This window comes from Pseudophryne corroboree, chromosome 2 (assembly GCF_028390025.1).
Source record: "Pseudophryne corroboree isolate aPseCor3 chromosome 2, aPseCor3.hap2, whole genome shotgun sequence".
Classification (NCBI taxonomy): Eukaryota; Metazoa; Chordata; class Amphibia; order Anura; family Myobatrachidae; genus Pseudophryne; species Pseudophryne corroboree.
The window spans coordinates 339,182,908-339,197,649 of NC_086445.1; the positions used below are offsets into that span (position 1 = coordinate 339,182,908).

General features: G+C 45.8%; 1 protein-coding gene across 2 annotated transcripts in view; it reads right to left on the reverse strand.

Annotated features, from left to right (window-relative positions):
- TGDS (TDP-glucose 4,6-dehydratase) overlaps nucleotides 1-14,742 on the reverse strand; it is a 201,155-nt gene that overhangs the window by 161,773 nt on the left and 24,640 nt on the right. The window lies entirely within an intron of this gene.

Sequence of the window (14,742 nt, forward strand, 5' to 3'; positions counted from 1 at the left end):
CTGAATTATATTACCCGAGTTTGCAGAAACAGCCATAAATGGTCAAGTGATCAAATGATAGCATTTAATTTTTCATCCAAAGCACATGGCATGCATTAATATACTTGGTACACCATACTGAACTATGTGCAAAACACATTTCAAAACAACGTTGGTGCTGAAATATACACAAACCTTAATGTGCACGTACTGGCTTATATGTGGTGCAAATAGGAACAAATTACCACTTGTTGCATAGTGCTTATGATTCAACTCACCAACAGCTGTTGCTAGCCCACTAGCACAGGTCAGTACAGGTTGAGTATCCCTTATCCAAAATGCTTGGGACCGGAGGTATTTTGGATATCGGATTTTTCCGTATTTTGGAATAATTGCATACCATAATGAGATATCATGGGGATGGGACCTAAATCTAAGCACAGAATACATTTATGTTTCATCTACACCTTATACACACAGCCTGAAGGTAATTTTAGCCATTATTTTTTATAACTTTGTGCATTAAACAAAGTGTGTCTACATTCACACAATTCATTTATGTTTCATATACACCTTATACACACAGCCTGAAGGTCATTTAATACAATATTTTTAATAACCTTGTGTATTAAAATAAGAATTTACTTACCGATAATTCTATTTCTCGGAGTCCGTAGTGGATGCTGGGGTTCCTGAAAGGACCATGGGGAATAGCGGCTCCGCAGGAGACAGGGCACAAAAAAGTAAAGCTTTACTAGGTCAGGTGGTGTGCACTGGCTCCTCCCCCTATGACCCTCCTCCAGACTCCAGTTAGGTACTGTGCCCGGACGAGCATACACAATAAGGGAGGCATTTTGAATCCCGGGTAAGACTCATACCAGCCACACCAATCACACCGTACAACTTGTGATCTAAACCCAGTTAACAGTATGACAACAGAAAGGGCCTCTTAAAGATGGCTCCTTAACAATAACCCGAATTAGTTAACAATAACTATGTACAAGTATTGCAGATAATCCGCACTTGGGATGGGCGCCCAGCATCCACTACGGACTCCGAGAAATAGAATTATCGGTAAGTAAATTCTTATTTTCTCTATCGTCCTAAGTGGATGCTGGGGTTCCTGAAAGGACCATGGGGATTATACCAAAGCTCCCAAACGGGCGGGAGAGTGCGGATGACTCTGCAGCACCGAATGAGAGAACTCCAGGTCCTCCTTTGCCAGGGTATCAAATTTGTAAAATTTTACAAACGTGTTCTCCCCCGACCACGTAGCTGCTCGGCAGAGTTGTAATGCCGAGACCCCTCGGGCAGCCGCCCAAGATGAGCCCACCTTCCTTGTGGAGTGGGCTTTTACAGTTTTAGGCTGTGGCAGGCCTGCCACAGAATGTGCAAGTTGAATTGTGTTACAAATCCAACGAGCAATCGACTGCTTAGAAGCAGGTGCGCCCAACTTGTTGGGTGCATACAATATAAACAGCGAGTCAGATTTTCTGACTCCAGCCGTCCTTGCAATGTATATTTTTAAGGCTCTGACAACGTCCAACAACTTGGAGTCCTCCAAGTCGCTAGTGGCCGCAGGCACCACAATAGGTTGGTTCAGATGAAATGCTGATACCACTTTAGGGAGAAAATGCGGACGAGTCCGCAGTTCTGCCCTATCCGAATGGAAGATTAGATAAGGACTTTTATAAGATAAAGCCGCCAATTCAGATACTCTCCTGGCAGAGGCCAGGGCTAGTAACATAGTCACTTTCAATGTGAGATATTTCAAATCCACCTTTTTCAATGGTTCAAACCAATGGGATTTGAGGAAATCTAAAACTACATTTAGATCCCACGGTGCCACCGGAGGCACCACAGGAGGCTGTATATGCAGTACTCCCTTGACAAAAGTCTGGACCTCAGGGACAGAGGCCAATTCTTTTTGGAAGAATATTGACAGGGCCGAAATTTGAACCTTAATGGATCCCAATTTGAGACCCATAGATAATCCTGATTGCAGGAAATGTAGGAAACGACCCAGTTGGAATTCCTCCGTCGGAACCCTCCGATCCTCGCACCACGCTACATATTTTCGCCAAATGCGGTGATAATGTTTCACGGTGACTTCCTTCCGTGCCTTAATCAAGGTAGGAATGACTTCTTCTGGAATGCCTTTCCCTTTTAGGATCTGGCGTTCAACCGCCATGCCGTCAAACGCAGCCGCGGTAAGTCTTGAAAAAGACAGGGACCCTGCTGTAGCAGGTCCCTTCTCAGAGGTAGAGGCCACGGTTCGTCCGTGAGCATCTCTTGAAGTTCCGGATACCAAGTCCTTCTCGGCCAATCCGGAACCACTAGTATTGTTCTTACTCTTCTTTGCCGTATGATCTTCAATACCTTTGGTATGAGCGGCAGAGGAGGAAACACATACACTGACTGGTACACCCAAGGAGTTACCAGTGCGTCCACAGCTATTGCCTGTGGATCTCTTGACCTGGCGCAATATTTGTCCAGTTTCTTGTTGAGGCGAGACGCCATCATGTCTACAATTGGTCTTTCCCAACGGTCTATTAACATGTTGAAGACTTCTGGATGTAGACCCCACTCTCCCGGATGAAGATCGTGTCTGCTGAGGAAGTCTGCTTCCCAGTTGTCCACGCCCGGGATGAACACTGCTGACAGTGCTATCACGTGATTCTCCGCCCAGCGAAGAATCTTGGCAGCTTCTGCCATTGCACTCCTGCTTCTTGTGCCGCCCTGCCTGTTTACATGGGCGACCGCCGTGATGTTGTCCGACTGAATCAACACCGGCTTTCCTTGCAGGAGAAGTTCCGCCTGGCTTAGAGCATTGTAGATTGCTCTTAGTTCCAGAATGTTTATGTGAAGAGACTTTTCCAGACTCGTCCATACTCCCTGGAAGTTTCTTCCTTGTGTGACTGCTCCCCAGCCTCTGAGGCTGGCGTCCGTGGTCACCAGGATCCAATCCTGAATGCCGAATCTGCGGCCTTCTAATAGGTGAGCCTTCTGCAACCACCACAGAAGTGACACCCTTGTCTTTGGTGACAGGGTTATTCGCAGGTGCATCTGCAGATGCGACCCTGACCATTTGTCCAACAGATCCCTTTGGAATATTCTTGCATGGAATCTGCCGAATGGAATTGCTTCGTAAGAAGCCACCATTTTTCCCAGGACTCTTGTGCATTGATGTACTGACACTTTTCCTGGTTTTAGGAGGTTCCTGACCAGATCGGATAACTCCTTGGCTTTTTCCTCTGGAAGGAAAACCTTTTTCTGAACCGTGTCCAGAATCATTCCTAGGAACAGCAGACGAGTTGTCGGGATTAAATGGGATTTTGGAATATTCAGAATCCACCCGTGTTGTCTTAGCACCTCTTGAGATAGTGCTAAAGCTGTCTCCAGCTGTTCTCTGGACCTTGCCCTTATTAGGAGATCGTCCAAGTATGGGATAACTAATACGCCTTTTCTTCGAAGAAGAATCATCATCTCGGCCATTACCTTGGTAAAGACCCGAGGCGCCGTGGACAATCCGAACGGCAGCGTCTGAAACTGATAGTGACAGTTTTGAACAATGAACCTGAGGTACCCCTGGTGTGCGGGGTAAATCGGAACGTGTAGATACGCATCCTTGATGTCCAAGGATACCATAAAGTCCCCTTCTTCCAGGTTCGCTATCACTGCTCTGAGTGACTCCATCTTGAACTTGAACTTTTTTATGTAGAGGTTCAAGGACTTCAGATTTAGAATAGGCCTTACCGAGCCATCCGGCTTCGGTACCACAAATAGAGTGGAATAATACCCCTTTCCTTGTTGTAATAGGGGTACTTTGACTATCACCTGCTGAGCGTACAGCTTGTGAATGGCTTCCAACACCCTCTCCCTTTCGGAAGAGACGGTTGGTAAGGCAGACTTCAGGAAACGATGAGGAGGATCCGTCTCTAATTCCAACCTGTACCCCTGAGATATTATCTGCAGGATCCAGGGGTCTACCTGCGAGTGAGCCCACTGCGCGCTGTAATTTTTGAGACGGCCCCCCACTGTCCCCGAGTCCGCTTGAGAGGCCCCAGCGTCATGCTGAGGTTTTTGCAGGAGCCGGGGAGGGCTTCTGTTCCTGGGAAGGAGCTGCCTGTTGGTGTCTCTTCCCTCTTCCTCTGCCTCGTGGCAGGTACGACAAGCCCTTTGCTCTCTTATTTTTGTAGGAGCGAAAAGGCTGCGGTTGAAAGGTCGGTGCCTTTCTCTGTTGGGGAGTGACTTGAGGTAAAAAAGTGGATTTCCCGGCAGTAGCCGTGGCCACCAAGTCTGATAGACCAACTCCAAATAACTCCTCCCCTTTATACGGCAAAACCTCCATGTGACGTTTTGAATCCGCATCGCCTGTCCACTGTCGTGTCCATAAGGCTCTTCTGGCTGAAATGGACATAGCACTCACCCGAGATGCCAGTGTGCAAATATCCCTCTGTGCATCACGCATATAGATAAATGCATCCTTTATTTGTTCTAACGACAGTAAAACATTGTCCCTATCTAGGGTATCAATATTTTCAATCAGGGATTCTGACCAAACTACTCCAGCACTGCACATCCAGGCAGTTGCTATAGCTGGTCGTAGTATAACACCTGCATGTGTGTATATATTCTTTTGAATAACTTCCATCTTTCTATCTGATGGATCCTTAAGTGCGGCCGTCTCAGGAGAGGGTAACGCCACTTGTTTGGATAAGCGTGTGAGCGCCTTGTCCACCTTAGGGGGTGTTTCCCAGCGCGCCCTAACCTCTGGCGGGAAAGGGTATAATGCCAATAACTTTTTTGAAATTATCAACTTTTTATCAGGAGCAACCCACGCTTCATCACACACGTCATTTAATTCTTCTGATTCAGGAAAAACTGTTTGTAGTTTTTTCACACCATACATAATACCCTGTTTTACGGTATCTGTAGTATCAGCTAAATGTAACGTCTCCTTCATTGCCAAAATCATATAACGTGTGGCCCTACTGGAAAATACGTTTGAATTTCTACCGTCGTCACTGGAATCAGTGCCCGTGTCTGGGTCTGTGTCGACCGACTGAGGCAAAGGGCGTTTTACAGCCCCTGACGGTGTTTGAGGCGCCTGGACAGGCATTAATTGATTGTCCGGCCGCCTCATGTCCTCAACTGACTGTTTAAGGGAAGATAAACCATCACGTAATTCCACAAATAAAGGCATCCATTCTGGTGTCGACCCCCTGGGGGGTGACATCTGCATATTTGGCAATTGCTCCGCCTCCACACCAATATCGTCCTCATACATGTCGACACCACGTACCGACACACACCGCAAACTCACAGGGAATGCTCTAATGAAGACAGGACCCACTAGCCCTTTTGGGGAGACAGAGGGAGAGTCTGCCAGCACACACCACAAAGCGCTATATATACAAGGGATATCCTTATATTAAGTGCTCCCTTATAGCTGCTTTAATATATATATATATATAGCCATTAATGTGCCCCCCCTCTCTGTTTTACCCTGTTTCTGTAGTGCAGTGCAGGGGAGAGACCTGGGAGCCGTTCTGACCAGCGGAGCTGTGACAGAAAATGGCGCCGTGTGCTGAGGAGATAGGCCCCGCCCCTTTTTCGGCGGGTTCTTCTCCCGCTATTTTTCCAGTCAGGCAGGGGTTAAATATCTCCATATAGCCCCTATGGGCTATATGTGAGGTATTTTTAGCCTTGTATAAGGTTTATATTTGCCTCTCAGAGCGCCCCCCCCCAGCGCTCTGCACCCTCAGTGACTGCCCAGTGAAGTGTGCTGAGAGGAAAATGGCGCACAGCTGCAGTGCTGTGCGCTACCTTATGAAGACTGAGGAGTCTTCAGCCGCCGGTTTCCGGACCTCTTCACGCTTCAGCATCTGCAAGGGGGTCGGCGGCGCGGCTCCGGGACCGGACTCCACGGCTGGGCCTGTGTTCGATCCCTCTGGAGCTAATGGTGTCCAGTAGCCAAGCAGCAAATCCACTCTGCATGCAGGTGAGTTTACTACTTTCCCCCTAAGTCCCACGTTGCAGTGATCCTGTTGCCAGCAGGACTCACTGTAAAGAAAAAAACCTAAACTAAACTTTCTCTAAGCAGCTCTTTAGGAGAGCCACCTAGATTGCACCCTTCTCGTTCGGGCACAAAATCTAACTGGAGTCTGGAGGAGGGTCATAGGGGGAGGAGCCAGTGCACACCACCTGACCTAGTAAAGCTTTACTTTTTTGTGCCCTGTCTCCTGCGGAGCCGCTATTCCCCATGGTCCTTTCAGGAACCCCAGCATCCACTTAGGACGATAGAGAAACAAAGTTTGTGTACAATGAGCCATCAAAAAACAAAGGTTTCACTATCTCACTCTCACTCAAAAAAGTCCGTATTTCGGAATATTCCGTATTTCGGAATATTTGGATATGGGATACTCAACCTGTATAAGCATTTGCCCCTTTTCTTCTCAGAGGATAGTTCCACAGAACACAGGTTTGAGAGGAGATATGAGAGGAGATATTTTAATAGCAACTCAAGAATAAGTAGATGGGCTTCTTGTATTGTTTTGATCCTGTGTACACCTTAATGTTACAACAGAAATCACAAAATGAGGGACCAAAGGATGAATTCAATTGTTTTGGATGCAGCTATAAATTAATGGGCACTCGATGGAGCAATTCCACTGTTCCAGGCACCCATTAATTACAGCACTTCTCGCGCCCAAATAGACGGGATTTAGCTACATACATTGGCTAAACCCGTTTAAAGCCCGGTTAGGGCACGCAAACAGCTGTTAGGGCACCCAAAGCATGGACTTTTCACACATTTCTTCTACCCACATAGGAAGGCTTTGAGAAGAAATGTGTCCCCGAGCGGCACTTGTGCCCGAACAGAGCAACAATTGAATTGCTGTCGGGCGCCATCTAGTGGCAGTCGCAGGGGGAAACAATTGTATCGCCCCTATGTTATAATTTTTAGTCCAAACTTTGTAGCACATACTTTTATACCACATTATTACCCAGCATCATTGGGCGACAGGAAGACCATTTTATTGTTTTACTGCATTTCTAACTTTCTTACAATTAAATTACATTGTAAATACTTGGCTTCTGTTTCTCTCTAAGATGCTAAATTCATATCCAATATCCCATCCAAAATCCCATGCTGAATAGCCACTATATCTATTACATTTAAATATACAGTTTTGTTAAATATACACAAGCCCTGTGTCTTTTATTGTTGCACAATAGTGTATTTGTGCTATAGTGTATTTAACTGAAGGAAGTGTTTTCCAACCGTGGTCCTCAAGGCACACTAACAGTCCAAGTTTTAGTGATATCCATGCTTGGGAACAGATAGCTAAATTAAATAATTGGTACTAATTAAGCCACCTGTGCTCAAGTATGGCTAGCCTTATAACCTAGGCTGTTAGTGTGCCTTGAGGACCGTAGTTGGGAACCTCTGACTTAAGGTTAGGATTAGCTTGTGTCAAAAATTAAAAGGAAACATCTGAAAAAACAAAACAAAAAAAACCCCAGTTTATACTTTGCACAAACGCCAAACACTAAGGCTGGGTACACACTTGGCGATATGCACCCGATATAGTGTCCGACCCGCAGATCAGACGATATATCGTTCACATCGTCCAGTGTGTATTCACTATATCGTTAACAATGCACGCTCCTGCTGGTTGATAATGTACAATATCTTTAGTTTTTACCTTGAAATCTAAAGATATTGTACAATACTGGATGTGGCCAGGTGCAGTCATCCAGTATAGCAAACTATATTGCTCAGTGTGTATGAACAATATCATTTGCGGGAGGAAATCTTGCACGATGTCACATCTGATGTGCATTGGCAAGTGTGTACCCAGCCTAAGAAGTAATGCTATCTGCCTTGCAGTCTTTCTCAAGACAAATGTTAACAGAACAGATTGACATTTATTCTATCTGAAAATGGAAAATGTCCCGTCTATGTAGTTGCATTAGGAATTACTATAAATGGAGGATTGTGCGATGGACAGAATTACATAAGAGCATTTAGCCGCCTTGTGTAGCACATGTCCATACGGCAGCTGACAGGACAGGAAACACCAGAGGAAGTTGTATTGCTTCCAGCATTTCTAAATGTGACATGGCCATGGAAAAAATATTTCTGGTAAGATATGTGAAGGCACAAGACCCTCATACGATCAAGTGATCCTCTCTGGGGGCCAACAGTGCACCATATTACAAAGGCCACATTATCTTCAGGAAACAAAAAAAAGTTTTGACATGAAGAGATGAAGTTTAGTCTAAAATAAAAAAAATATGCTAATCACTTAATGACCAGAATCACTTTCAAATAGCTGTAATAACTCGGACTGATTATGGGTTCACCAGCCAGAACTTATAACTTTAAATTTGATATAAAGCTTTAAAGTGGCAGCATACTGGAGAAACTTACATTCTTATATGAAGTAAACTATACAAATACATATAGACAGATATTTGTAATAACTAAACAATCAAATAGTTATGCTTTTGGGGCACATCACAACACAGTGTTCACAATAGCTTGTTTTAGAAGAGCACCATTGCCTGAATGTTCTCTATCCTTTTCCGGAGCACCATGCTGACTTGCTGAACTCTGGGCTAGGCCGGAACCACCGCCGTTTCAGGATTGAAGGTGATTTGTGCTACACCGCTGCCTGCAATCTAAGGTGAGAAGGGGGAGGGGTGTGATTGTAACAATGATGTCTGGACACTTCCCAGCCAAGGAAATCTGTTTCCCACCTTCCACAGCCATTTGGAATTTGGGCTCCATGCACACCGCAACTCTACGGTCTCATCTGCTTTGTATTATGATTCATATACTGATTTGGGGAGCACTGCTGTGGGGCATATGGATTGATTTGGGGGCACTGCAGTGGGGCATATGGATTGATTTGGGGGCACTGCAGTGGGGCATATGGATTGATTTGGAAGCACTGCTGTGGGCATAGGGGATGATTGGGGGCACTGCTGTGGGGCATAACACTGATCAGGGGTCACTGCTGTGGGGAATATGGATTGATTTGGGGGCACTGCTATGTAATGATGTCTGCTTTGGAGAAGAATTAAGAACAAAGGATCTGAATAATACGCAGTTGGTCAATGTATTCATTAAAATGCATTTCAGACCTGTACTATAACTGTATATTTCAGCTTTAGCGACACAACATGCCACATCCAAAATTTTGCACTTTAAAATTAAATTAAAAATTGTCATCCTCAGTGATCAATATTTAGGATTGAGGACACCACTTAATACAGTGGTGGAATAAACTGGAACATATAGGGGAGATTTAACTGCGTGCAGGATTTGCCCCACAGCTAATTGATAATACAGGTTGAGTATCCCTTATCCAAAATGCTTGGGACCAGAGGTATTTTGGATATGGGATTTTTCCGTATTTTGGAATAATTGCATACCATAATGAGATATCATGGTGATGGGACCTAAATATAAGCACAGAATGCATTTATGTTACATATACACCTCATACACACAGCCTGAAGGTAATTTTAGCCAATATTTTTTATAACTTTGTGCATTAAACAAAGTGTGTGTACATTCACACAATTCATTTATGTTTCATAGACAGTTTATACACACAGCCTGAAGGTCATTTAATACAATATTTTAATTAACTTTGTGCATTAAACAAAGTTTGTTTACATTGTGCCATCAGAAAATTCTGTATTTCGGAATATTTGGATATGGGATACTCAACCTGTACTACCTTATTCAATTAGCTGCTGGAATCCCGCACGCTAATCCCCAAAAGCAGATAATCTGCATTCAATTCTCCTAATCGGTTTTCTCCATTAGAGTAAATTATCATACTACAAACATTATTTGTAGGATTTTATTTCTAACAATATATATTTATTTGTATTTATACCCATTTAAGCATTTATAACCAAGATATGCCGCTTAAACTGTTGACCAACGGACTATTAGCCCTGTGCCTCAAAGGCAAGCAAGATGAGAAAGGAACCTGAGAGTTGCATTACTTTCCTTCTTCTAGCTCCATCTCACTCTCTCTTTGGCCTCGATTCAAATCAGGATGAATTGAATAGTGCCAGGAAGGAGTTCCCGGAGCTATTTAATTTAGTGCGCTGTTATGTCAGAGAGTGCCAGTTCTCACGCTTTAAACATGGTGTTTAGTGGTGAGAACCGGCATTCTCCCACTTAAGTGCATGACGTGATGCTGTTTCCGCTGTACTAAGGGCAGAAAACAGCATTATTCCAGTAGTTTTGTCAGATACTAGTCGGGCATAACATTGCGCTGAATTGAATAACTCCGGAAGCTCCTTCCCAGAGCTAATCAATTTGTGCTGAATTGAAAATAGAGTCCAGTGTATGCTGTGCGGTAACTCGGACAACAACAAAAATCTTGTGACTTTATAATTCATAAACTATCTGTAAATTGGGACAAGGATAAACACTAACCATTATAAATATAACTTTAGGGAGAAAATAAAATACAAACCTCAAGCATTAAGCAAAAAAATATGACACAAATCCCTTACCCCCTGCAGCCCTTCTTACTCTCCCTAATAATTACCATTGACTCCTCTTACCCTACCCCATGCCGCCAGAAACCTTTTATTCTAAAACAGTGACATTTAAAATAAGATTTTAAACCTACCGGTAAAACTTTTTCTCCTAGTCCGTAGAGGATGCTGGAGACTCCGTAAGGACCATGGGGTATAGACTGGCTCCGCAGGAGACATGGGCACTATAAAGAACTTTAGAATGGGTGGGCACTGGCTCCTCCCTCTATGCCCCTCCTCCAGACCTCAGAGAAACTGTGCCTAGAGGAGACGGACAGTACGAGGAAAGGATTTTGGTAATCTAAGGGCAAGATCATACCAGCCCACACCATCCACACCGTATAACCTGGAATATACGCAACAAGTTAACAGTATGAACAAACAGTATCAGTCAACGACTGATCTTAACTGTAACATAACCCTTATGTAAGCAAGAACTACATACAAGTAATGCAGAAATATGTCCGCACTGGGACGGGCGCCCAGCATCCTCTACGGACTAGGAGAAAAAGATTTACCGGTAGGTTTAAAATCTTATTTTCTCTTACGTCCTAGAGGATGCTGGGGACTCCGTAAGGACCATGGGGATTATACCAAAGCTCCAAACCGGGCGGGAGAGTGCGGATGACTCTGCAGCACCGATTGAGCAAACATGAGGTCCTCCTCAGCCAGGGTATCAAACTTGGAGAATTTAGCAAAAGTGTTTGAACCCGACCAAATAGCTGCTCGGCAAAGCTGTAAAGCAGAGATGCCTCGGGCAGCCGCCCAGGAAGAGCCCACCTTCCTAGTGGAATGGGCCTTTACCGAACTTGGTACCGGCAATCCAGCCGTAGAATGAGCCTGCTGAATCGTGTTACAGATCCAGCGAGCAATAGTCTGCTTAGAAGCAGGAGCGCCAACCTTGTTGGCTGCATACAGGACAAACATACAGGACAAGCTTCTGTTTTCCTAATTCGAGCCGTCCTGGCTACGTACATTTTTAAGGCCCTGACTACATCAAGGGATTTGGAATCCTCCAAATCTCCCGTAGCCACAGGCACCACAATAGGTTGGTTCATATGAAACGATGACACCACCTTAGGCAAAAATTGAGGACGAGTCCTCAACTCTGCTCTATCCACATGGAAAATGAGATAGGGGCTATTATGAGACAAGGCCGCCAATTCGGACACCCGCCTTGCAGATGCCAAGGCCAACAACATGACCACCTTCCAAGTGAGAAATTTTAACTCAACAGTTTGAATAGGCTCAAACCAGTGAGATTTTAGGAGCTGTAACACCACGTTAAGGTCCCATAGTGCCACTGGGGGCACAAAAGGAGGCTGGATGTGCAGCATTCCCTTTACAAAAGTCTGGACTTCTGGGAGAGAAGCCAATTCTTTCTGGAAGAATATAGAAAGGGCCGAAATCTGTACCTTAATGGAGCCTAACTTTAGGCCCATATCTACTCCAGTCTGTAGAAAGTGGAGAAATCGGCCCAAGTGGAAGTCTTCCGTAGGAGCATTCTTGGCTTCACACCAAGAAACATACTTCCTCCAGATACGGTGATAATGTTTCGCCGTCACCTCCTTCCTAGCCTTTATCAGAGTAGGGATGACTTCTTCCGGAATACCCTTCCCAGCTAGGATTTGGTGTTCAACCGCCATGCCGTCAAACGTAATCGCGGTAAGTCTTGGAACACGCAGGGCCCCTGCTGTAACAGGTCCTCCCTGAGAGGAAGAGGCCATGGATCTTCTGTGAGCAGCTCCTGAAGATCTGAATATCAGGCCCTTCGAGGCAATCTGGAACAATGAGTATTGTCTGCACTCTTTTTCGCCTTATGATTCTCAGTATCTTTGAGATGAGAGGAAGAGGAGAGAACACATAGACCGACTGAAACACCCATGGTGTCACGGGAGCGTCCACCACTACTGGCTAAGGGTCCCTTTACCTGGCACAATACCTCCGAAGCTTCTTGTTGAGGCGTGACGCCATCATGTCTATTTGAGGAAGTCCCCAAAGACTTGTTATCTCTGCAAAAACTTCTTGATAAAATCCCCACTCTCCTGGATGGAGATCGTGTCTGCTGAGGAAGTCTGCTTCCCAGTTGTCCACTCCCGGAATGAATACCGCTGACAGAGCGCTTACGTAATTTTCTGCCCAGCGCAGAATCCTGGTGGCTTCCGCCATTGCCACTCTGCTCCTTGTCCCGCCTTGGCGGTTTACATGAGCCACGGCTGTGACGTTGTCTGATTGAATCAGAACCGGTAGGTCGCAAAGAATATTCTCCGCTTGTCGTAGGCCGTTGTATATGGCCCTCAATTCCAGTATGTTGATGTGTAGACAAGCCTCCTGGCTTGACCACAGTCTCTGAAAATACCTTCCTCGTGTGACTGCTCCCCATCCTCGGAGGCTCGCGTCCGTGGTCACCAGAACCCAGTCCTGAATGCCGAACCTGCGACCCTCTAGAAGGTGAACACTCTGCAGCCACCACAAGAGAGATACCCTGGCCCTGGGGGACAGGCTGATCATCTGAAGAATATGTAGATGTGACCCGGACCACTTTCCCAGAACTCGAGTGCATTGGTGGACCGACACTCTTTTTGGCTTTAACAGGTCCCTGACCAAGATCAGGAGTTCCTGGGCTTTTTCCCTCGGAAGAAAAATCCTTTTTTTGTTCCGTGTCCAGAATCATGCCTAAGAAAGGCAATTGGGTCGTTGGAACCAACTGTGACTTTGGCAGATTGAGAATCCAGCCATGCTGTTGCAACACCCTCAGGGAGAGTACTACTCTTTTCAGTAACTGTTCTCTTGCTTTTATCAGGCGATCGTCCAAGTACGGGATAATTGTGACTCCCTGCTTGCGCAGGAGCACCATCATTTCCGCCATTACCTTGGTGAAAATCCTCGGGGCCGTGGAAAACCCAAACGGCAACGTCTGAAAATGGTAATGACAATCCTGTACAGCAAACCTTAGGAACGCCTGATGAGGAGGATATATGGGGACATGCAGGTATGCATCCTTTATGTCCAGAGACACCATAAAATCCCCCCCCCCCCTCCAGGCTGGCAATGACCGCTCTGAGCGATTCCATCTTGAATTTGAACCTTTTCAAGTATAGGTTTAGGGATTTTAAATTCAGAATGGGTCTGACCGAACCGTCCGGTTTCGGGACCACAAACAGGGTTGAGTAGAACCCCGCCACCTGTTGAAGCAGGGGAACTTTGACCACCACTTGTTGACACAGTTTTTGAATTGCATCTAAAACTACTTCCCTCTCTGGGGAAGAAGCTGGTAGGGCCGTTTTGAAAAACCGGCGAGGAGGCACATCTTCGAATTCCAGCTTGTAACCCTGGGATACAATTTCTATTGCCCAGGGATCCACCTGTGATTGAACCCAGACGTGGCTGAAAAGTCGAAGACGTGCCCCCACTGGGGCGGACTCCCTCAGCGGAACCCCAGCGTCATGCGGTGGATTTAGTAGAAGCCGTGGAGGACTTCTGTTCCTGGGAACTAGCTGTAGCTGGCAGCTTTTTACCTCTGCCCTTACCTCTGGCAAGAAAGGAAGATCCCCGACCTCTTTTGGACTTATGCGGCCGAAAGGACTGCATCTGATAATGTGGCGTTTTCTTTGGCTGTGAGGAAACATAAGGTAAAAAGGTAGATTTACCTGCAGTAGCTGTGAAAACCAGATCCGTGAGACCTTCCCCAAATAAGTCCTCACCCTTGTAAGGCAAAACCTCTATATGCTTCTTTGAGTCGGCATCACCCGTCCATTGGCGGGTCCACAGGGCTCGCCTAGCAGAAATCGCCATGGCGTTGGCTCTTGAACCCAGTAGGCCAACGTCTCTCTGAGCATCTCTCATATATAGTACTGCATCTTTAATATGACCCAAGGTCAATAAAATGGTATCCTTATCCAGGGTATCAATGTCAGCAGACAAGGTATCTGTCCAAGCTGCTACAGCGCTACAAAACCAAGCCGACACTATCGCCGGTCTGAGCAAGGTACCAGTATGTGTATAAATCGACTTCAAGGTAGTCTCCTGTCTGCGATCAGCAGGATCCTTGAGGGCTGCGGTATCTTGAGACGGCAGCGCCACCTTTTTGGATAAACGCGTCAACGCTTTGTCCACCCTGGGGGAGGATTCCCACCGTATCCTGTCCTTAGCCAGGAAAGGATACGCCATAAGAATCCTCTTGGGAAT